Source organism: Lissotriton vulgaris, unplaced genomic scaffold, assembly GCF_964263255.1.
Source record: "Lissotriton vulgaris unplaced genomic scaffold, aLisVul1.2 SCAFFOLD_3001, whole genome shotgun sequence".
NCBI classification, from domain to species: domain Eukaryota; kingdom Metazoa; phylum Chordata; class Amphibia; order Caudata; family Salamandridae; genus Lissotriton; species Lissotriton vulgaris.
Window position 1 is genome coordinate 116225 of NW_028247606.1, and position 25359 is coordinate 141583.

The 25359-nt window shown below is 40.2% G+C and overlaps 1 pseudogene; it reads right to left on the reverse strand.

Moving 5' to 3' along the window:
* Positions 1–372: 372 nt before the first annotated feature.
* Positions 373–14306, reverse strand: LOC147665136 (uncharacterized; annotated as a pseudogene).
* Between the last annotated feature and the right edge of the window lie 11053 nt (positions 14307–25359).

Consider the following 25359-nt stretch of genomic DNA (forward strand, 5'->3'; position numbering starts at 1 on the left):
AGGAGTTTGAGGTTAGTGCTATCTTGGATTCCAGGAGAAGGAATGGGAAACTCATGTATCTGATAGACTGGAAGGGATATCCCCCTGAGGATCGTACTTGGGAGGCTGCGAGTGGGGTCCATGCTCCTAGATTAGTGAGGCTTTTTCATTTACGCCACCCATCCAGGCCCCGTCCGGTTGGGAGGCCTTTGAGGGGAGGTACTGTTGGGATTTAGAACGGGTTGCGTCCAGTCCTCTCTCTGTGCACATGCTGTCGATTACACTCCTCCCGCTTGACCCATGTGATCGTATTTAAGGACATGAAACCGGGCAGTCAGTGCTTGGTTTAGTTACCGGTCACATTGTCTTTTCTGATGACCGAGCTACGTGGGATTATCGGCTGTGTTCTTGTTGGTTAACTGGGAGATTCTTTGCTAACTGAGCGAGGCTTCGCTCTGATAAGGATTCCTCCTGGATCTGGATTGGGAGTACGGAGCAAAGTACCTGATTTAGGCATTGGAGTTTGTACGCGGCTGCGTGCAGACATTTTCATCTACGCCAGTGCATTCCGCTCCGGATTTTGGACCTCACTCGATATCCTTTTGTGTTAGTTGGGTTCATTTTACGAACCAGCTGCTAGTTGGCAGGTTTTTCCCTTTTGCTTTTTGTGGGAATTTTCGGGTTGTTGGGAAGCGGGACGTGTTGTTTGTTTACACATAGCCAAGACGGAAGGGTTTTTTTATGTCGGAAGACTTTTTCCCCTAATGTGTATAAAGTATCCCGGAAACTACTATAGAGTGGAGCTAACTCTAGAAGATTTCAATACAAGTGAAGAGGCACGACGTCTCCAGTCCAGCGATACTGACACCTTCTGCGGGTAAGACGGGAGGGGTTGTTGTGGTTCCGAAACCCTGGATGTGCATAGAGAGAGTACAGGGCGGTGTGGATTCTCATTTGTATTCTTTCTGTTTATCTCTCCTCTGCAGGGTGTGTTTCTCTCTGTACCCCTGGAGAGCCATAAGAACTGGAGACATACTGGGTCCTCTGAAGTCTTCCTCTTCCCCGGGACGGGTTCTCTTTTATCCTGCCCCCTCTCCTGGCGCAGGCTGTAGTGCGCAGTGACTTCCGTATTGCGGGCTGCGGTCTGTGTAGGGATAGAGGGCTGGGAATATTGTCGCTCCTGCAGCGTGGTTCCTAGTGGGAGACAATCTGACAGTTACGAGACACTTTATCAAAGGCCGCACTGTACTCTATAAAGCAGCAGTAAATTGGGAGATGTTTTTTTTGTGCTGCTTGTTGAGTCAGAATGGCTAGAGTTGTAATGGTGTCTATTGTGGAGGCCGATGCCCGAAACCCTGTTTGGTAGTAGGGTATGATGTTATTTTCTGCAACCCATTTTTCAAGTGACCGTAGAAGACACCGGGCATATGCCTTTGCCTCAAGATCTAGTAGGGCAATGAGTCGATAATTGGCCGGTAGCGTGCGGTCTCCTTTCTTGAATATGGGGCACAGAGTCGAGCCTAACCATGAGTCCGGTAGCTGATATGACTTAAACACGTTGTTTTTATAGGGGAGTCAAACATTCCGCCCACTCTTCCAGGGCACATTTAAATACCCCAGCAGGAAGGCCGTTGGGCCCTGGGGCGCCATCGTTCTTCATGGCTCGCAGGTATTTGGAGACCTCAGCTACAGTGGTCAGCTCATGAATTTCTGTTTGGATGGATCAACACAGTCTCTAAATTCAATCACCACGGGGTCCGAGGCGTCACTGCGATGTAGCTGAGTCACGCGCAGGGCCCAATATTCTTCATTAACCTTATTTCCTCTCATCTTGTTCGTGGAACGGAGCTTATTCATATAACTCCAAAACTGGGACTGATTGTTGCCCTTTAGCAAGGTGAATATTTTTAGCCACTCATTCTGATCTTTTAGTCTCTGGGCCTCCCATGAAAATTTCTTGAAGGCCTTCCGCAGAGAGGCTACATTATTGGCAGTTTGTACAGTTCTGATCAATTTATGCCGGCGCACAGCCCTCCTAAGGATCTTTCTTTAGAAGGCAAATACTGGATCATAGGTTTGCTTCGGGTGTAGCCCGGGTACTCTATGATGAGCCACAGGGGCCGCTAGGAGATCTTGTAATTTAACAATGGTGTTGTCCCACTGATGATGTAATTCTGTGGGAGCATATCTTAAGCCGCAGGTGCATGTCAGAATATAAACCGCAAATTCCACGCTGCAATTTAGGGTGCCCCGAAGTGCTATTTTGTCTGGGTTAAAAGGTGTAGAGTAATGTGTATTGTCTACACCAAACTTAAATGCTCTACAAGTAGTGCATTCAGTGAACCCTTCTTTGGGTTGCAACCACATTTTAGCAACAGATAACTCGGGCTTGGTTTGGCACTTTGCGTGCGCATGGATGCACCTTTCATATAAGTGACGACCGAATGGATCGATAATCTGGGCTACAATACGCCATCTGTGAAGACAATTGGCCAATGGCACCTAATGATGGTCCGAATCTTTCTCTCTTGCTTACTGAAGGTAGTAATGAACCTGGGGCCTGTGCTTGCCGCGTCCTTGCACTGCTCTTTGTTCGTGCTAAGCAAGGATTCCCTGCTTCTCTCCTTTGTTTTGTTGACTGCCTCTCTCAAGTTGTCTTTCCTGTATCCTCTTTGCCTGAAGCTGCAAAGAGCCTCCTCTGCACATCTTTTTAAGCCCCCTTCTGTACTGCATATTCTTTTTAGACGTAACAACTCCCCATAGGTGATGTTTTTAATCAAATGTTTAGGGTGAGCACTGCTGGCATGGGGTGTTAGATTGCCAGCAGTGCACTCCCTGAAAAGCGTTGTCGCAGACTGCCCCTGTTTGTGGTAAACCTTCACATAAAGGAATTCAATGCAGTCCTTATTCACAAGAGAGGTACATTTAAGATTAGCAGTATTGTTATCGATACGACTGATAACATTTTTTGCACTCACTTCATTTCCTTGCCAAACAATAAAATCATGATGTATCTTAACCAGTACCAAACAGGATTGTTGAAATCAATGGCACGAGTTTTCATGAGGACCCGCTCTTCCCACCATCCCACATGTAAGCATGCATACCTGGGGGCGAAGCAGGCCCCCATAGCCACTCCTCTCTTTTGTAAAAAAATGTCATTACCAAATGAAAAATAATTAGTACGTAGGTACCATGAGACTGATGCAGCGCTCCGATTGAAAAACTGTCTCAAAAACGCTATCTATCACCTCAATACTCACCATTAATCATGAAACACATATACAGGCCCATAACACCAATGAGACAATTTTTGAGCAACTGAATCAGGTGGTCTGATTAATCAAAACTATTCACATATTATTTACATTATTATATACAAATGCAGTTTATATATCTTAACCATGGTTTTAAACATTTATCATTTATTAGTCAGATCACTAAGACGATTGGATCAACTGATGGAAACTAGACCATGAATAAACAAGACCAGCTTGTCTTTTCTAATCTAATTTATTATCTTTATTTCTTAAAAAGAAAAAGCATTTACGTTTTAGAATCTTTATTTTATAAGCAATTTAAGAAAGCAGCATTTTAATAAGGAAATTAATTTAAACTGACATTTTCATAGCAAGCTCAGAAACATGAAACATTAGCAGAATAACAGTTTCCATTCCCTAAATCTATTTCCCCCTATCTAATTCTCACTTCACCTAGAAAGGAAAAACCATTTAAAGTCTGCTGTCCTTAAATGCGCCAAAGGTCCATCAGCATATCACGTCATTCAGGAATCGGAAAGTAAGAGTTTTTTCCTTGCTCATAGTGTCAGACTTTATACCTTTCTCTCTAGCTAAACTTTCTACATTTTACATTCTTTTAAGCAAATCCGAGCTTTTCATTGGCTGTCCTGTGTCAGTCCATGATAAAATTATTAGGTCCTCTCCGACTCTTGACCAAGCCCAGGCTTTCAAATAAGCCCTATTGTCTTTGATTTCCACATCTTTCAGCTTCCTCAAGAAAGTTTTTTTTCCCTCGAGTTTCGAACATTTACTTCCTAGCCTTGGCAAACACTTTAAGTTCCTGTCCTTGAGCCATCTCTCCATGAGCACGTTCAACGCGACCAAAGAACTGCTTTTTCAATTAACGATGACAATGCAGTAAAATTCTTCACAGCTACGCATGTGCAAAGAGTTCACTCTGGACACGCTTTTGCGTCTGCAGCTCTGTCAGCCATATTTTCTGAACCATCTTTAGGCCTCAGTTTGGAAATTATTATTAAACAAACATAATACATCAATTAATTAAATAATTGAGACCCATTCTGTTACCCTCCCCTCCACTAATTAATCCTGTTAATTATATTACCTTGCATAAAGCACAATCAGGCAGCATTATAATTACTTCTCCTTTTTGAACAGCATGAACTCCATGAGCCCTTCATCACAGAAAAAACGTAACATAAGCACACAAAACAAGTGCATGCCATTAATTTAACTGCCGCATTTAGTACTGACAAAGACAATAGACAAGGTTAGTTTATTATTTTTCTTTGCGTTTGCAACATAAAGCACATTAGTTTATCCCACGTGTATGGATGAATGTATTCTTAAACTAAGTTGATTAGTAATTTCACCACAAGCTTATTCATTTCATTAATGTTATGGGAGATTAACTTCACAAGTTTGAACAAAATCTTGGGGCATATTACCAAGCAATAGCGATATCTCTATTGCTTGGTTAGAGACAAAAATTTACCGCTGAGCTGCAGCGATTTTTACCGCAAATAAACCTTGGTATTACCAAGGTTTATCGCAAATGCGATAAAAATCGCCGCAATGCATGAATATCGCTGAAAAGTCAGCGATATTCATGCATTACCGAGCTAATGCTCTTAGCCATGTTATCCACCTCCCATTGGATAACATGGCTAAGAACTGCTCAGGGCAGGTGTTAGCTTTTGGAGATATTCGCGCTTAGCGCGAATATCTCCAAAAGTTGGTAATAGGAGATAGCGATGTTAGCGACTGTTTCCAGTCGCAAACATCTTGGCACGCCCACTTTGCATGTCATTAGTGATAAATATCACTGACATGCAAAGTGGGGCCCAAGATGGTCGCTATCTCCTACTAGCTGTCGCTAACTGGTGTTAGCGACAGCTAGGTAATAGGGAGATAATTTTATCTCCGCTTTCTTGGCTTTTAAAGCCAAAAAAGCGGAGATAAACCCCCTTGATAATATGCCCCAATGTTCTTCACCTTGCTTCATCAACTCCCTCATCTGGTGATTTCTAAATCGCCAAATAATACCCAAAAGTTATACATTTTCAACCCTTGAACGTGTTTTGAACTTTCTTAATATTAGTATTTCTAAACTTTAGATTCATCTGGTTTTCTGCATTTTTCATATTGATTTCTCCTAAACTCTTCTAATTCTATTTCTTTTTCTTTTCTTAGTTTGCAAATTCTTTTCGTTTCTATTACATGTTTTCTTCTCTTGTGTATTATGCAACTAATTTTTAACAAAAGTATCACTATAGCTATGACTATTAAAGGAAAAACTATTTTACCTATAATTGAACTACCAATCTCTTGAAACCAGTGTTTAATTGCAGCAAATCTTTTACTTAAACGTTCTGAAAAACTCTCGTCTTCTAAAGGTTCTACTTCAGTATGTAACTCAGTAATATTTTTTATATACATCTCTATATTCTGACTTTTGTCAGGTATGTAAGTGCAACAATGTTGAACATGCAAAATTCCACAGACTCCACCCTCTTTTGCCAGCAAAATGTCTAATGCAAGACGATTTTGCATTACCATAGTTCTCATGGCAACAAGCTCTGTATTCACTAATTTAAATCCACTTGCAGTATCTGTTAACAATCTATCAACAATTGTAGACGTTTTTCTGATTTTGTTTGCATTCAGGGTTATTCCTACCATAGGTATTAATGCACCAAATAAGTCTCCCATTATTTCTGTAAAGCTTTCCCTTCTAAATCTATTCAAGTGATTGCCAATTTCAAATGAACCTTTTGCATTTCTATCTACATGAAAACATTTGGGAAAAACTAAACCTACATAACACGTCCCATACCAATGGTCTGGGAGATTGTAATAGGCTTTATTTCCACAAACAAAATAAATTCCAGGAGAAATTGGATCTTTGCCTCCTTTAAATTCCCAACCCCCTACAATACGATAAGTGTCTTCACATTGACTTGCACCAACAAAATAATTATCAAACAAAGTATTATCTCTTCTTATACAACATTTTCCACTAACAGGTTTATCTATGTGAATGCAAATTTTTCATTTCTACCATTAAGCTTTTCATCTTCCATTTGCCAAAATTTAGACTTAATAGGTTTTAACATCTCATTTTGCTTGTAAATTGCCCTTCTCTCTTCCACCATATTTAAGAACGTCTTCTCTTCTGTTCTTAATTTACATGTTAAATTATTTCTAAAAGGATACTCATAAGTAAGTTCACTAGTTTCTAGGAAAAATTCCCTCATCTGTTTAGCATGTTTCACTTTATTCAAGCTTTCTACAATTTTTAAATTTGCAAAAATCTCATCAAAATCGGAATAATGATATTCCAAGCGTCCAGTTTTATAAGACAAACTAGCTATTACACTACATGTTATACCATAAGTAAGAGGAAGCATATTATACGTAACACCTTCAGACACAGAAGTAGGTAACTTCACACAAATGTAGCAGTCTTTTTGGTCCATCACCTTAACATATTCAGATAAAAGTCTTGAAAAGGTATTGCTAGAAAAATCTCCCACAGATCTATCTTGATGAATCTCTGGTTTATGTACAATAATGTTAACTGTCTTATCAACTTTATCATTATTAACCACATCTTTACTAGTCATGTTAGTTTTATACATTTCTTTATCTATTCCAAAAGGAAAAATGACATCTAAGATTAACCAAACTAAAATTATCATGATTACACATATTGAAGACAATTTGCAACATCTTTTGAATATTTAGCATCTCAAATTATTAGCAGTATAAGGCATCTTTACTTTCAAACAAAAAACTAAAAATAAAAATAAAAAATGAAAAATTACTAAAAAAAATTACTAAATATACCCCCCTCTTTTTTTTTTTAACAGATAATTTTATTTTCTAACAGCTTTTCTTCGACCTTATGTCATACATCAATGTGTTTTCCAGCTAACACAATTTCTTCGACCTTGTGTCTCCTAACACAATTTCTTCAACCATGTGTCACCTAATGAACAAAATCAATCATTAGCGCTTTCATCATCTAAATTTACTTCTACTACTGGTGGAATTATAATATAGGTCCACTCAGGTGATTTGTACTTCTGAATTGGCTTTATTATTCTTTTTGCTTTGCTGTTTATCACTTCTATTTTCTTTCCTGCTTGTTTTTCTTATTTAAGTCTTCTTCTTTTTGACTTGTGATCTCATTCACCTGCTTCTTTGCTTTATTCACTAATTTAAATTTTAGGCCTTTGTTTTCATTTGGCCAATTATCTCCTTTTCTTGATAACTTCCTTTTTGGTTCCGCTAAATTATACTCCACTCTCCAAGCTCTTTTCCTTGATCTTTTCAATTTTGATTAATCTCCACTATCATCTGTTTCACTTTCTGTGTTATCAGCTGATTAATTAATAATCAGTTTTATTGTATCAGATTCTTCTCTAGATTGAGGTACTTCTTTACCTGGCAGTTTCACTCTGTTAGGAACAACATCCTTATAGCTGGTACTTGGAATTTCTTCTTCTTCTTCTTCTTCTTCTTCTTCAATTACTTCCAGTTCACCAGTTTCAGAATTTTATTTCCTTCTTCCAGAGCTTTCAATCTGCTTTCAATACTCTCCCGATCTTGATCTTGAAACACTTCTTGTTCAGTTTCCTTTTCTGATCTTTATAATTTTCTTCTTCAGAATCTTGTATTCCAATTTCTTCATTTTCTTCATTCAATGCCTCATTCGCATTTGAATTTTCCAGATGTCGACTTTCTTGTCGATCTTCAGGATCTGGATTTCTTTCAGGTTCTTCTTCTGAATCTGAATCAGCTGTTGTTTCACCTTCGTCTGGATTCTCAGGTGTTGGCACACGTATGGTGTGGCTAGCATGAATCCATCTCTTCAATCCCCTACACTTTACTGCATTTGTTGTGACTAATATCACCTGTCTTGCCTTCTGCCTCCCTGGTACTAGGCAATTTCTTCTTCAATGTACTTTTGTCCTTACCCAGTCTCCTGGTAACAGATCATGAGCTTGTTCTTTCTCTTTTGTAAATACTTCAGTTCCTACCTGATGAAACACAGAAGTCACCACATCAGATAGATTTTTGCAATAATCCATAATGACGCTATCATTAATGCTCAACAGTTTATCGACTGGAACAAGTGCTTGCCTCATGACCCTGCCCATTAGAATTTCATGAGGGCTTAATCCTGTTTTTCTATCTGGACTGCTTCTCAAAGACATCAAAACAAGTGGAAGTGCATCTGTCCACTTCATTCCTGTTGCTAAGCACATCTTTGCTATTCTGTTTTTTATTGTACTTGTTCAACAACACCTGATGCTTCTGGTCTGTAAGCACAATGTAATTTTTGCTTTATATCCAGTGCTTCACAAATCAATTTTAGCAATCTGTTTCCAAAATGTGTGCCGCGATCTGTCTCGATCGTCACTGGGAAACCATACCTTGGTATGATTTCTCTCAAGAGCAATTTTGCCACAGTAATTGAATCATTGCGGCGTGTTGGGAATGCTTCTACCCATCTTGAAAACAAACAGATTGTCACCAAGACGTATCTGAGTTTGTTGTGAGGTGGCATGTCAATGAAGTCAAGCTGTATTCTAGTAAATGGACCACCCTCCCGTCCTATGGTTCCCATGCTCACAACAGTTTTTCTGTTTGGGTTGATCTGTTGACAGATAAGACATCTTTGACAAAAGAACTCTGCAATTATTCTGAATTTTGGATTGTACCATATTTGCCTAAATAATCTGATCATTGAATCTCTTCCAATATGTCCTGGACCAACATGCGTGCCATGTCAAAAATCATACTATCTGGCATTACTGCTCTGTCATCTTTGTAAACCCAAACCTCATCTTCTTCTCTTTGTCTGCATCCTGCATTTAACCATGTGTCTTTCTCCTCATCACTTGCCTCGTCTTGCAACTGTTTTACTCCTTGCCAAGTCTCAACTACAGATATTAGCATAAGTGAGTTCAAAACATGTTTATTTTCTTTTTTCCGATTAATAGACACATTATGTTTTGCACAGAATTTTGCTATCGAGTCAGCATATGAGTTTCCTTTTGTTATGTAGTCCTCTCCTTTCTTATGTGCTGTGCATTTTACTACTGCAATTTTCTCTGGTAGCTGAATTCCATCAATTAATCTTTTAATTAACTGAGCATTCCTTATTGGTGATCCCGCAGAAGTTAAATAACCTCTTTGAGACCAGAGCTGGCCATAGTCATGGACTTCACCATAACCATATTGACTATCAGTCACTATGGTAATTTTTTGCTCATTTCCTAATTCACATGCACGAATCAAAGCAATTAATTCTGCTACTTGAGCTGAATGAATTCCTTTGAGACAGGAGGCTTCAACTACATCTGCAACTGTACACACTGAATATGCTGCACTCAGAACACCTTCATCTGTTCTTAAACATGAACCATCAACAAACAAAACATAATCTGATTCAGCTAATGGGATATCTTTAATGTCCTGTCTTCGTTTAGTGCAATATTCTAATACATCCAGGCATTCATGATCAACCTCATCTCTGATTTCTGTTTCAGTAGTGTCAGGTAATAATGTGGAAGGATTTACATTCACACATCTTGCAATTGAAACATTGTCCGATTCAAGAATAACCTTTTCATATTTTGTTAGCCTATTGTTTGTCAAATGTTGTGTTCTGCTTCTAGTGAGGAGAATTTCAACTGAGTGTGATACATATACTTTTACAGGAAATCCCATTATTATTCCTTCACTTTGTTTCAAACTTACACTTGTTGCAGCTACTGCTTTTAAGCAACCTGGTAGTGCTTTTGCAACAGGTTCAAAAACAGCTGAGAAATATGCTATTGGCTTTCTCAGTTTTCCATGTCTTTGAATCAGAACTGATAATGCACATCCTTCTCTTTCACTGCAATACAGGTCAAATTCCTTTTCATAATCAGGCATTCCTAATGCTGGAGCTTCACACAAACTTTTCTTTAGCTGTTCAAAAGCTTCTAATTCAGTTTCTGTTAGGCTAATCAGGTCTTTTATGTCTGCTTTTGTCAGTCTCTGCAGTGGTTTTGCGATTACTGAAAATCCCCTAATCCTTTGGCGGCAATAACCTACCATTCCTAGAGACATTCTAACCTGTCTCTGTGTTTTTGGAGGTTGCATTGGTTGAATCATTTTAATTCTTTCTGTTGTCACTTGTCTGACTCCCTTTGCAATTCTGTGACCAAGATATCTTACTTCTTGTTTGTAAAACTGTAATTTTGCAGGAGATACTTTATGTCCCTCATCTGCCAGATGATTTAAAAGAGTAATGGTATCTGTTACACAATTATCTCTTGTTTTTGCAGCCACAAGGAGGTCATCAATATACTGCACTAACGTAGATTTTCCAGGTAAATCTAGATTTACCAATGATTTCTTTAGCAACTGATTAAAAATAGATTGACTTTCGGTGTACCTTGAGGGATTCTACACCATGCTAGAATACGCTCTGTGAACCGGAACGGAAACATTTGTTGGCTTTCTGGATGCAAGGGAACAGTAAAGAATGTATTACACCAATTAATAACTGTATACCATTCTGCATCATGCGGAATCTGATATAAAATTACCGCTGGGTTTGGCACAACTGGGCAACATGGAACAACAATTTTATTAATCTTTCTCAGGTCCTGAACAAATCTGAAAGTTCCATTTGGCTTTTTAATTCCCATAATTGGTGAATTACATGGACTACTCTCGATTTCTTTTAGAACACCTTGTTTTATAAATTTGTCTATTACAGGGGTAACACCTACAATCACTTCTGCTTTCATTTTATACTGAGGAATGTTTGGATAATCTGCTCCTTGTTTTACTGATATTTGTACTGGATCTACGTTTTTCATCAAACCCATTCCATCTCCAGTGAAATCCCAAATTTTTATATTCACTGTGTCTTTTAATTCTTCAGGTAACTTATTCTTATCAAACACAGGAAATAATTTACTTTCTTCTGCCTCAACCATTGACATTATTAATTTGTAAAGCCCATCTTCTTCTGGAGTTTGAAGCTCTATACCATCCGGTGAGCAATATATTGCACAATTCATTTTACATAAGATATCCCTACCTAATAGATTTACAGGAATGCTATCACAAACTACAAATCTATGCATATGTTTAAATTTACCTATTTCCACTTCAACTGGTTCACTTAAATCTGTTTTTATTTTCTCATTAGCTACACCTACTACTTGGATTTTATCTCCAGAGAGAGGAAGGTTTTCTATTTCCACTGATCTAACAGTAGAACGGGTAGCACCTGTATCCACTAGGAAAGTAATTTCTACATCATTCACTTTACCATTTACAAACGGACCAGATTGATCTACCTCAAGAGTGGCTCCAAGCACACACTCTTCCTCCTCTCTCAGGCACCGTCAGAAGTAATCTTCAGATTCACTCCCTCCATCTTCTTTCAACCAATATTGTTGAGACATATTTGACACATTCACTCTTGGCGATCTGTTTACCTGTTCACCTCCGCTGAATCCTGTTTCTGCACTGTATCTCTGCAAATTTACACAGTTTGGAAGTGGCGGTCGTGGTAACTGACTTTGCTGAATCACTACCTGTCGCTGTAGCTGTTGCTGCTCATTAATCTCATTCTGCATCTGTGGATTTAATGATGTATTTTTTTTATGAATTCTGGGCGGATTCTTACATTCACACTTCCAATGTCCAATTTCGCCAAAATTAAAACATGGGAGTTTCTGTTTTAACTCTTCTATATTTTCCATCAATTTTGGTTTATTATAATTACCTTTAAATTTCCCTTGATTCTGATCAACATTCTTATTTCCTAAAGTTGCTATTTGTTGTTCAGCCACTTTTACCTGTGCCCACATAGCTTTTTCTTTCAACTTCTTTTGTTTAGCATCTATTTCATCACTACAGTATTTTGCTTTTCTCAAGATATCATCTACTGTGTGTGATTGCCAACCAACTATTCCAGTTCTTACCATTTCACTAATTTCAGGTCTCAATCCATATACAAATCTGTATATAAAATGCCTCATGTCTCTTTCACTTAAATGTTCATAACCACTGTATTGTTTAAATACCAGCAGTAATCTTTCATAAAATGAATGTACTGATTCCTTAGACTCTTGAATTGTTCTATCTATTTTAACCCAATCTATCTCTTTTGGGGGAATCTTGTTTTTCAAAAACACAATTACCTGTTCGTACTTTCTCATTACATCTGGAGAAGGAGCACCTGTTACTTTATCTCGAGGGTATTCTTCTCTAGGCCAATCTATAGTAGTTTTACATTCTGTCCAAAGATCTGATGGGACAACTATGTCAAATAATCCATCGAGATCAATCCACAAAACTTTTGAAACTTTCACAAATCTGTCTACCTGTCGATACCATTCTACAGGTTTTTCTCTTAATCGAGGAAAATCATTTGTGAAGAGTAAAATGTCCTGTCTTGTCCATGGGACATGCACATACCCACCTCCCGCTATTTCTCTCATTGGAAACTCATTTACTACTTTTTCCTTTTCTCTGATAGGAAAAGCTAGACTTGTTCTGTCTTCATCTCTTTTCTTTTTCCATTTCGCTCTCCATTTACTTAATTCACCCCATTTTCTCAAAATCACAATTAAATCTCTTATATGAGTGATTCTTCCTGAGGTATTCATATTTTCAAAATCCACCCTATAGTTTTTCTGCAAATTCTTCTGCTTACTTAAATCTATTTCTAATTCCAAAGCCATATCCTCTAATTGATCATATTTGTTTTTCGTTTTCCATGTCATGCTTTTGCAAATAAATAATAATTCATCATCCTGATATGCCTTCAATCTGTCAGTTCCAATCGTACCAATTATTAATTCCTCTAAATCTGCCTTCAATTTTCCAACATCAAGTAATTTACATTCTTGAGTTTGTGTTAAATCTACTTTACTCAGGCTCTTTTCCGGAGTTCCAGAGTCAGATTCTGCACCAGTTGGACTTTTACATGACAAACTTTGATTAAAAGTTGTCTGGCATCATTATTTTCTCTCGGTGTATTTCAGACAAGTCCGAATAACATTTTTCAGTGACTTTCTGTATTTCTGAATTTAATGGAACAGTTAAAGCTGACTGCCTAATATCTTTTTGATCAAATACTGGAAGAACAGGTCCAATCGTTACAGGTACTGTTACTGCTTCCATGCTTTTAGTTAACTGTTGTATTAATTAATTTGTAGAACGAATATATTCTGAGGTATTTGGTAATTCCTCATACCTTTCTGTTCTCATTCCATTTCTTAGGGTTTCATTTCTCTGAACTGGGGTTTCAGTATAATTACTATTTTCTCCTGATATATTTGAATTACGTCCTGTTTCTACTCTTTCAGGTGTTTCTCTATTATTCGAATTTGTTTTAGGAGATGTCTCATCAATAATTTCTCTTTGAGGGGCACTTGGAGAAGTCCATGTACAAACTGGTTGATAAGGTGGCGGTTTTTTAGTATAAATTTCTTCTAATACCGCATCTTCGGAATCACTTTCTTCACTACTTTTATTTTTCTTTTGGGTACTCTTTTGTCCAGTTACCTCAGCAATAAATCTCACTGGATACAAACCATCACACATGTCTGCACTTCTCCATCGACGCATTCTATCCTCATGTGTTTCTCTACCAAGACCTAATCCTGCTCCCCTTAAAATTCCCCTACTCTCTCGTTCTAATTCAAACATTTCATCTTCCCATTCAACTAAAGCTTCAAATTGAGTAGGTATAGGCTTTGGTACAAGTTTCATCATTTTTTCTCTTAAATTTTTCAAAACCGCTACGTTAAATGATCCATCTTCTGGCCATGCTAGTACACCATCATTTTCAGTATACTTCATCCAATTCTCAATCCAAAGACAAGTATGATAACCATATTCACCCAACATATAAGCTGCAGGTGTTTTGTACTTATGAAGTAATCTTCCACCCCGCGTTAAAATTTTCTTGTCAGGTTTAATTTTATTTTTCAATTTCTGAAACCATGAAAGCTTCTTTTTCTCCTTTATGTAATAGTAATCCATGTTTTCGGAAAAGATTGCAATAACTTCCTTGTTATTCCGCTACACCAACCAATCCGTGCGCGAAACTTACCAACAAACCAATCAAGTTAAGCTTCGTCACTATTTTGCTCAACCAATAGAATTACTGTTTTTCAGGATAAGCCAATCAGTTGTAAGCTTGCCTAGTCACATGAACTAATCTGTGCGCGAAAACTGTGAGGTATGTTAGCCAATCACAGCGCGACACTTGTGACGTATGCTACCGCTGCAGCTGCTCTGTCTCTCACTCCACTCCTTAAACTGACCCCTCCTTTACAAATAATTTTCACAGCGCCATATTTACAAATCTTTCAATTAAATTCAGTTAATAACTTCACAAAAAACAAACTATTTGTCTGTTTTGCTAAAATAAAGTGATAGCTTTTCCAAACATTCAAGTATTCTTTTCGCGTGAAATAGGCGACACTATTTTCACAGAATATTTAAATTTGTCGATAAAGTAAGGCTACTTTACCCTTCTAAAAACACAACAGGGATGCTAAGGGTCTAAAGAGAAAGCTACAAATAACCAGTACATTCATAAGTAGTTTGTGTAAGGAGAGCAAGAAAAGTGTGAAATAATACCCATCAGCCCACCCAATGGCGGAGTCTCGTCATCTGGGTTTTGTTAAGAACTGGTATCTGCTAAGTACCTCCTTGATTGTATGTAGAGGAATACTAGCGACAGATCCACCAGTGATAGAGAGCCAGCAAAAAGTATAGGTGGGTTGAAGATGGAGTATTGTTGCAGTGCTAAAAAGAAATTTTGTGAAGTGGTGAAAAGGTGTGTGTGTGTTAAAATTGCCTAGTGTGATGCCGAGAAACGACTTTATTGAGGGGAGGTCATCATACTGGCAAGATTAAAAGCAGAGTGAAGATAGTGTGTTAAACAAATATCTCTATCAGTTGTGAAAATAGAATGGTCAACATGTTTCAGCCATACAAGGCTTTCGTCAGGCACTGTTGGATTTACAATACTGCAACTATAAAAAGTGAAAAAGGAATATTAAATGACCTACCAGAGATAAATTATTTATATGGTGGTCTCAACATCATGAACAAAGAACTCTCCTATAACAAAAACAAATGTAATTACATAATTGTAGTAAACAGAAGCCATGAAATGAGTATATAAGTAGTCCACATTTCAGGTTCAAAGTTGAATAAACTCACCCATAAATTTATATGGAGATAGCCTCACCTCGCCTGGCACTCGCTCAGGTCAAAAAAGAGGCCCGCTCTAAAGAGATAAGAGGGAGAAATCATGTAATTTATTATACTAATTTTTAGCGCCATAATCTTTAGCGCCATAACAGACTGTGAGCCCTGTTCTGCAGGGATGCATTTTACTTTATAATTTTAACTGTTACTCACCGCGCTTTTACTTGCCCTTACTCCAGCCACACCTTGGGCTTAGCGCTGTGGTTCAGCCCTGCCGAACACTCATGTGGCCTCTAGGTTCTGATCATTAGGTGAGTAGGGAAATGTTGTGATGTTCCTTTTTCCTTTTTACTGGTTGTGTAGATCACAGTGAAAGTGTTTTGTCATGCCTTTCATACTACTTAGTGGTGTCCTCACTTAAAACCCTGCACCATATCTGATATACCACAGGCAGGTTCTTGGAGATCTATGTATGCTGCATTTTTAACCTTGTATAGTTACACCCCTGTTTTTAAATTTTCACCTTCACTCTCCACAGTATGAGACACAGTACTAGTTAGAGCGTGTGCTTTACAGTTTTGCATTGCACGCTCAATACACTTGGCATGCATCAAATACCACCAGCATGTTGTTATATGTTCTTCCTGGCAATATTGTGACTGGCAAATTTGTTTAATTGTTGTTCCCTTATCCTTCCTCCAGACATAGACATAGGAGGATCCACTAAGGTAAACAATTTCAACACATATGACACGAGCATGTTGTTGTCTTCACTTTGGTCCTGAAGAATCGCGGTAAATATACCAGGAGCGAGAAACATGTTGACCACATGCACCACTAGCATCTTCTAGGGTAACACAACATAATTGGTTGACACCTAGGGGACTAGTTTCACTTTTTTAACCATAGCTAGGGGACCCCCAGAATAAAGTCCGTTCCGGTACCCCTAACTACATTTTAGCTACCTTACCATAGGTATACACCTCCCTGCCCACATACCCCCACTTCACCTACAGGCAGTTGGAAAAAAGATCTCCGCCAAAGAGCCCCTCTCTGAGGTGTGCCCGTCGGGGATTGCACCGCCTCCCCGACGAGGAGCAACCGCCGATGATGAAGCATGACACTCCTCGGGGTGTGTGAGGCAAATATATCCAACATAATGGATTCCCCAGGGCATTAATTATATCCCCTGTCTTTCCCCTCCACTTGGTCACGCCAGCAAGAACTTTCCTATCTCTGACTTGTTTAGGAACAGTACAGCAACCCCCTTTTGGTTTTGACTCCTAGTACTTTGTACAGACACTAAGCTGTTACTGGACCTTCCACTTTTTTGAGTGGTAAAGAGTGTCCTTTTGCCTCCCTCCCTCTTTGGAACCTACTCGAGCACGGTGTAAACCGTGGGAGCTATCATTTGGTGGGTGAGTCTGGTCATATCCCCCAATAAATTTGAGCCTACACCTCTGCGGTGGCTCATACCCGGTCCGAAACTGAATTCAGTAGTGGACTTGTTCTTATCTTTCTGAAGGGTTGTTTTCAAAGTAAACCATCCTTATTTCCTCCCTCTTCTTTCCTTACCTTCTGTGAAGGTCTCCACCACACCAGGACCACTCCCATTAGACCCCACCATCATGGAGGGGCAGGGACTGAGTTTTAGTGAGGAGGATGCAGCAGCCATAATGAGGACACCCTCTCTTTTCGGCATTGATATTGAACCAGGAACAAGTAGTAGTACTCCTGAATGGCAATCCCTGTCAGACCTCAAAAGGGAATGGATCAGGGTAACTATCCATGGAGCCATGATGGCGCAATATTTTAAAGCTAAGATTGCACCAAATGGACTAATAGTTAAAAATTTCCCGAGAATATTCTGGGAGGACGGACAATTTAAAGTGGAGTGGTCACAGGTGTCGTGGAAATGTACCCACGACCTCCTCATCCTTATAGTCAACACGGCAAAACGACTGGCCGATGCCCTGCTGGTGAAAATACAAGCAGCAGAAGCCGCCTTGAAGACCGCAGTGCAAAACCCGGGTTTTAAAACAAAACTTGCCGAGATCAACAAAGAGATGGCAGAACATAAGGAATATTTTATGAACCAAAAGTTAGTCAAATTACAAAAGGACATTAAAAAATTCTCTAAAGAAAAGGTCTACCCTTACTTAAGGGATGACTATGTTCCCCCTGGCACTAACTATAGTTCAGATTCTAGTACGACTTCCTCGAGGAGGGGCTCAAACAGTGGCTCAGACAACAGCGAGGATAACAACCCCGCACAGATGCCCCCCAGGGCAAAAAGAGGGAGGGGACGGGGACAACACAACTTCCCCAATTACCAAAATCAGGGGCAACCTGGATGTCCCCCACTTTGGCAGTACCCGCAATTCCCCCACTTCCAACCCCCGTTCGGCCCACAGTACCCTGCATTCTATCCGCCCCAGAACCCATCACACCCACCTTTTTTAGGCAGAGGTTGGGGCAGAGGGCGAGGGCGAAAAAGAGGCAATACAGCAGAGAAAAGGGTACAATGGGAGGACACACGCCCCCAAGGGATGGACACGAGGAGCACGAGCCGATCAGGACATCAGTGAGTCTGGTAGTTAACCTATCAGATCGCGATCTTACCCAAAGAGAGGAAGAAGTCCTACAAAAAGGCCTGGGCTTCGTCCCTACTCCGAGGATCGACCAGTTCCAACAAACAAGAGAACTCAAAGCCTTTTTTAGAAAAATTAGGTTAAGAGCATTCTTTGAGGGAAAACCCAGTGAACACACGGAAGATTCTGGACTCCATAATCCCTCTACCTTCACACCGCATAACGGTATGATACCTAACGAAGTACTAACGTTTGAGCATGCGGTGTTGAAAGACATTAACAAACTTGACCGGCAGACCCCATATTGCAACATCTCCAAGAATGAGTTGGCAATACTAAAGTCATTGGCAGATGATTCCTCAATCACAATTAAGCAAGCCGACAAAGGGGGTGCGACAGTACTCATGAACACAGTGGACTATGAGTTAGAGTGCACAAGGCAGCTGAGTGACCAGAGATACTACACTCCGATCACTGATGACCCAACCACACGTTTACAGACCAGGATCACAAGCCTTGTGTCCGGTGCTGAATGTGATCAATGGATCAGTAAGAAAGAGGCAGAATTTCTCATGAAAAAGGACCCTAGGGTACCATACTTTTACATTCTACCCAAGATCCATAAAGCCACCAGACCAGTACCAGGGAGGCCAATTGTTTCTGGGATTGACTCTGTGCTGGAGCCCCTGTCTCAGTTTTGTGACCACTTCCTGCAACCCCTGGTAAAAAGCATCCCTTCCTACATTCAGGATACGACAGATGTCCTCAGGATATTGGACTCAGTCCAGGCAACAGGAGAGATTGACCTTTTAATCACCCTGGATGTCGAAGCCCTCTATACGAACATCCCCCAGAGGGCTACCCTTGAGGTAATTGAGGAAAGACTGGGACAAGAATCGTGGAGCTCCAACACTCCCCAAACCTTCATCATGGAGTGCGCAACACTAGCCTTGACCGAAAATTATTTTGAATACAGAGGCAAGTTCTACCATCAAACCCAGGGGACCTCTATGGGCAGTACCTTCGCCCCCTCGGTGGCCTGCCTGTACATGGCCAAATTTGAAGAGACTCATATACACCATGAGTCCAACCCCTTCCGCAATAACATCAGAATGTGGAAACGCTTCATAGACGACATTCTGATCCTATGGAGCGGTCCACCAACAACTTATGAAGGGTTCCTGGTTTGGGTCAACAATCTCAACCCTCACTTACATTTCACCATGACAGCCTCACCCCATGAAATTGCTTTCCTCGACTTAACGATCAAATTGGAAGCGGGCTCCATAAAAACAACTATGTATCGTAAACCCACAGATCGCAACAGCCTTCTGCATTACACGAGTCACCATCCTAAGGCCCTACGCACAAATCTACCATTTGGGCAATTCCTACGAATTAGGCGTAATTGCAGCGCAGTGGCTGATTACAAGAAAGAATCTGCCCTGCTCTCTAGGAACCTTCTGGATAGGGGTTACCCTAGGAGTGATGTACGAAAAGCACGTAAACGTGCCAGAAACAACAATAGAGAAGCCCTACTGGAAAGGCGGGAGAGGGTCCCTACTGAGAACCAACCTATCACATGCGTGACCACCTTTACCCCCTTGTCCAACAAAATCAGGAGTACGATTAAGCATCACTGGGGTATACTCAACACAGGAGACATGTCCCTGGAGGAACCTAGATTTGCTTTTAAAAGATCACAAAACCTGAAAGATATCTTGATTAGCACTAGGCCTAAACAAACTAGGAAAGTGAGCCAAAGAACTTTATGGGACCTACCCCCAGTGACGGGGCACTACCCTTGTGGGATGTGTGGTGTCTGCAGGTATTCCCTAACTCTCAAAACTATACAACTTTCAGACACCTTCAAATGGGAAATAAGGCAACACACCAATTGCAACACATCCCACTGCATATACCTGCTTATATGCCCATGTAACCTGCAGTACATAGGGATGACAACACGCCCTATCAAGACTCGAATCATAGAACATCGCAGCAACTTCCGCTGCAGAAAGACCCACACTAAAATGTGCAAGCATTATGTGGAAGCAAACCACGATGAGAATTCAATGAAGTGGGTAGTCCTGGAATCCAGTCCTAACTGCCCAACGAAAATACTGTTCAGAAAGGAACAGAGATGGGTACATCGGCTGGCTTCTGACCAACATGGTCTCAACGAAGACATTCCCTGGCACTCACTATGAACCCCCATATCCAGAGTGTCCACCCATGAGCGACGGTGATCTGACACATTCCCACGACATGAGATCTGAGTTTGGGTTTGTACATGATACACTCCATACCCAGTAAGCTACATCACTATTCCCAGGGTACTCACGAACCCCTACACTTGGTTATCATATCCTTCGATATCCAGAGACCCAAGGCTAGTTAAGACTTGTCCTACACACCAGGACGACCAGTGGGCAAGATCAGCTCGCAATGGCATTTGCACACCATTCATAACTAACCTCCTATCACACCCTTAGGGACCTGTTCCATCATGGCCGCCACTCACCACTAGGCTTGTACAGGGTTTACACTACTTGTGTACCCATAGCACCTCGCTAAGGTAATTGCAATCTGTTAATATCTTTTTTTCACACTGACAACCCCTTGGGACCTCTTCAAACATGGCCGCCATCTGCATTATGGGTTTTTATAAATCGCCTTTTTGCCACACGTGAACCCGTCCTCCATTACGTGTGACTTTGGGTTAACCGGAAACGTTTAACTAAACGGTTCCAAGATTCTGGACACCTAACCAATTAAGCCTCCGTGGCATGGCAAACGGGGTGGCTGCACAGAGCAGTAGCGTTTATCGCTTTCACAACACCATTACAAGATGGCCGCCACGCTCCCGGGACCACACACGTGACCTAGGACTGTGGGCGGATGCCCAACGTGTCACGCTGACCTGCCAGTGTTACTTGAAATAATCCCCGCCGCCGAGCTCACACATCTACTCGAGCTCGGCGGGGATGGGTAGGTGTTTACACCCGAACGCAGCTGACTTCAGGTGAGAGCGTCTAGCGCATGGCTGAGGAGGATAATAATTTTTAGCGCCATAATCTTTAGCGCCATAACAGACTGTGAGCCCTGTTCTGCAGGGATGCATTTTACTTTATAATTTTAACTGTTACTCACCGCGCTTTTACTTGCCCTTACTCCAGCCACACCTTGGGCTTAGCGCTGTGGTTCAGCCCTGCCGAACACTCATGTGGCCTCTAGGTTCTGATCATTAGGTGAGTAGGGAAATGTTGTGATGTTCCTTTTTCCTTTTTACTGGTTGTGTAGATCACAGTGAAAGTGTTTTGTCATGCCTTTCATACTACTTAGTGGTGTCCTCACTTAAAACCCTGCACCATATCTGATATACCACAGGCAGGTTCTTGGAGATCTATGTATGCTGCATTTTTAACCTTGTATAGTTACACCCCTGTTTTTAAATTTTCACCTTCACTCTCCACAGTATGAGACACAGTACTAGTTAGAGCGTGTGCTTCACAGTTTTGCATTGCACGCTCAATACACTTGGCATGCATCAAATACCACCAGCATGTCGTTATATGTTCTTCCTGGCAATATTGTGACTGGCAAATTTGTTTAATTGTTGTTCCCTTATCCTTCCTCCAGACATAGACATAGGAGGATCCACTAAGGTAAACAATTTCAACACATATGACACGAGCATGTTGTTGTCTTCACTTTGGTCCTGAAGAATCGCGGTAAATATACCAGGAGCGAGAAACATGTTGACCACATGCACCACTAGCATCTTCTAGGGTAACACAACATAATTGGTTGACACCTAGGGGACTAGTTTCACTTTTTTAACCATAGCTAGGGGACCCCCAGAATAAAGTCCGTTCCGGTACCCCTAACTACATTTTAGCTACCTTACCATAGGTATACACCTCCCTGCCCACATACCCCCACTTCACCTACAGGCAGTTGGAAAAAAGATCTCCGCCAAAGAGCCCCTCTCTGAGGTGTGCCCGTCGGGGATTGCACCGCCTCCCCGACGAGGAGCAACCGCCGATGATGAAGCATGACACTCCTCGGGGTGTGTGAGGCAAATATATCCAACATAATGGATTCCCCAGGGCATTAATTATATCCCCTGTCTTTCCCCTCCACTTGGTCACGCCAGCAAGAACTTTCCTATCTCTGACTTGTTTAGGAACAGTACAGCAACCCCCTTTTGGTTTTGAGTGATATTTGTTTAACACACTATCTTCACTCTGCTTTTAATCTTGCCAGTATGATGACCTCCCCTCAATAAAGTCGTTTCTTGGCATCACACTAGGCAATTTTAACACACACACACCTTTTCACCACTTCACAAAATTTCTTTTTAGCACTGTAACAATACTCCATCTTCAACCCACCTATACTTTTTGCTGGCTCTCTATCACTGGTGGATCTGTCGCTAGTATTCCTCTACATACAATCAAGGAGGTACTTAGCAGATACCAGTTCTTAACAAAACCCAGATGACGAGACTCCACCATTGGGTGAGCTGATGGGTATTATTTCACACTTTTCTTGCTCTACTTACACAAACTACTTATGAATGTACTGGTTCTTTGTAGCTTTCTCTTTAGACCCTTAGCATCCCTGTTGTCGTTTTTGATAGCTAGATTGGGGGATAGGATGCAAGTTGGTCTTTAAATACTCCCCTCAGACCCCTCTCACGTTGTGTTTTTTGATTACTTTACCCTTCTAGCAGGTAATAACGAACGTGTTTCTCTCTAAATGCACATACAGAGATATTTTACACCTCCTTAGAGACAATTTAGAGTTTCACTCGATCGTACATTACAAATGCATTTACGCACATTCATACAGAAAAATCCCTAGCCATGCATTCATACATTTTTAGTAGGACTTTAACCCACTAATAGAAATCCTCACTTGCCAGTAAGATAGTCAACGCTTCCTTACCCTTCACTCAAGCTTAGATAAATTCTACTACTCTTTTCACAGTGAGTTTTAAAACAGGACAGAAGTCCCTATACTCAAAAGCTACGATTTCATAGACAATCCTCACTATGCATTCTACCTTACACACCTAAAATCCCTAAACTTGTGCTGTACGACCACAACACTTTGATATACGGCGATACCACTATTTGAAACAGAACAAATGCACTGTGCAACTTCACCTGTCACACTTCTCATGCTGGCACAAACCAGGAATTTTCACACTGCTGGAAAAAATCTTTCGACTACATATAACAACTGAACAAACTTAACATGTTTTAGACATCAATCCTATGTATTACCATATAACATGCTAGTTACCATAGAAACCGTAACTCTGCTACCAAGTTATTGATGCAGCGCTCCGATTGAAAAACTGTCTCATAAACGCTATCTATCACCTCAATACTCACCATTAATCATAAAACACATATACAGGCCCATAACACCAATGAGAAAATTTTTGAGCAACTGAATCAAGTGGTCTGATTAATCAAAACTATTCACATATTATTTACATTATTATATACAAATGCAGTTTATATATCTTAAACATGGTTTTAAACATTTATCATTTATTAATCAGATCACTAAGGTGATTGGATCAACTGATGGAAACTAGACCATGAATAAACAAGACCAGCTTGTGTTTTCTAATCTAATTTATTATCTTTATTTTTCAAAAAGAAAAAGCATTTACGTTTTAGAATCTTTATTTTATAAGCAATTTAAGAAAGCAGCATTTTAATAAGGAAATTAATTTGAAATGACATTTTCAAAGGAAGCTCAGAAACATGAAACATTAGCAGAATAACAGTTTCCATTCCCTAAATCTATTTCCCTATCTAATTCTCACTTCACCTAGAAAGGAAAAACCATTTAAAGTCTGCTGTCCTTACATGTGCCAAAGCTCCATCAGCATATCACGTCATTCAGGAATCGGAAAGTAAGAGTTTTTTCCTTACTCATAGTGTCAGACTTTATACTTTTCTCTCTAGCTAAACTTTCTACATTTTACATTCTTTTAAGCAAATCCGAGCTTTTCATTGGCTGTCCTGTGTCAGTCCATGATAAAATTATTAGGTCATCTCCGACTCTTGACCAAGCCCAGGCTTTCAAATAAGCCCTATTGTCTTTCATTTCCACATCTTTCAGCTTCCTCAAGAAAGTTACTTTTTCCTCGAGTTTCGAACATTTACTTCCTAGCCTTGGCAGACACTTTAAGTTCCTGTCCTTGAGCCATCTCTCCATGAGCACGTTCAACGCGACCAAAGAACTGCTTTTTCAATTAACGATGACAATGCAGTAAAATTCTTCACAGCTACGCATGTGCAAAGAGTTCACTCTGGACACGCTTTTGCGTCTGCAGCTCTGTCAGCCATATTTTCTGAACCATCTTTAGGCCTCAGTTTGGAAATTATTATTAAACAAACATAAGACATCAATTAATTAAATAATTGAGATCCATTCTGTTACCCTCCCCTTCACTAATTAATCCTGTTAATTATATTACCTTGCATAAAGCACAATCAGGCAGCATTATAATTACTTCTCCTTTTTGAACTGCATGAACTCCATGAGCCCTTCATCACAGAAAAAACGTAACATAAGCACACAAAACAAGCGCATGCCATTAATTTAACTGCCACATTTTGTACTGACAAAGACAATAGACAAGGTTAGTTTATTATTTTTCTTTGCGTTTGCAACATAAAGCACATTAGTTTATCCCACGTGTATGGATGAATGTATTCTTAAACTAAGTTGATTAGTAATTTCACCACAAGCTTATTAATTTAATTAATGTTATGGGAGATTAACTTCACAAGTTTGAACAAAATCTTGTTCTTCACCTTGCTCCATCAAGACAAAGCTTAGGAGCATTTTGTTGTGCTGGTAATATTCAACGGGTCTTGTATCCAGAAAATACTTGATTGCAGGGGCTTCACTAGGGTGGTACGGGGGGTGCGGACCGCATTGGGTGACACCATCACATGGGGTGACATCAGCAGTCTTACATGCTAGACATACGTATTCAAATTGTGGTAAAATTGAAATGTGAAGATGAGATCCATGCGTAGCTACTGTCGATGTGTGTGATAGTAAATATGTGCAAAAAGGAATATGCACGCATCACATGGCAGACGATTGAAAACAGATAATTAGAACATAGTGCGATTGCCACTGTGAACATGCATCAGTGTTCAAGCAAGAGGATATAGCCCTGTTGTGGCCAGGCCTCTGGGAGTGTGACTGGCAGACGGGCTGTCTGCTCCATGGAGCCATGAGCT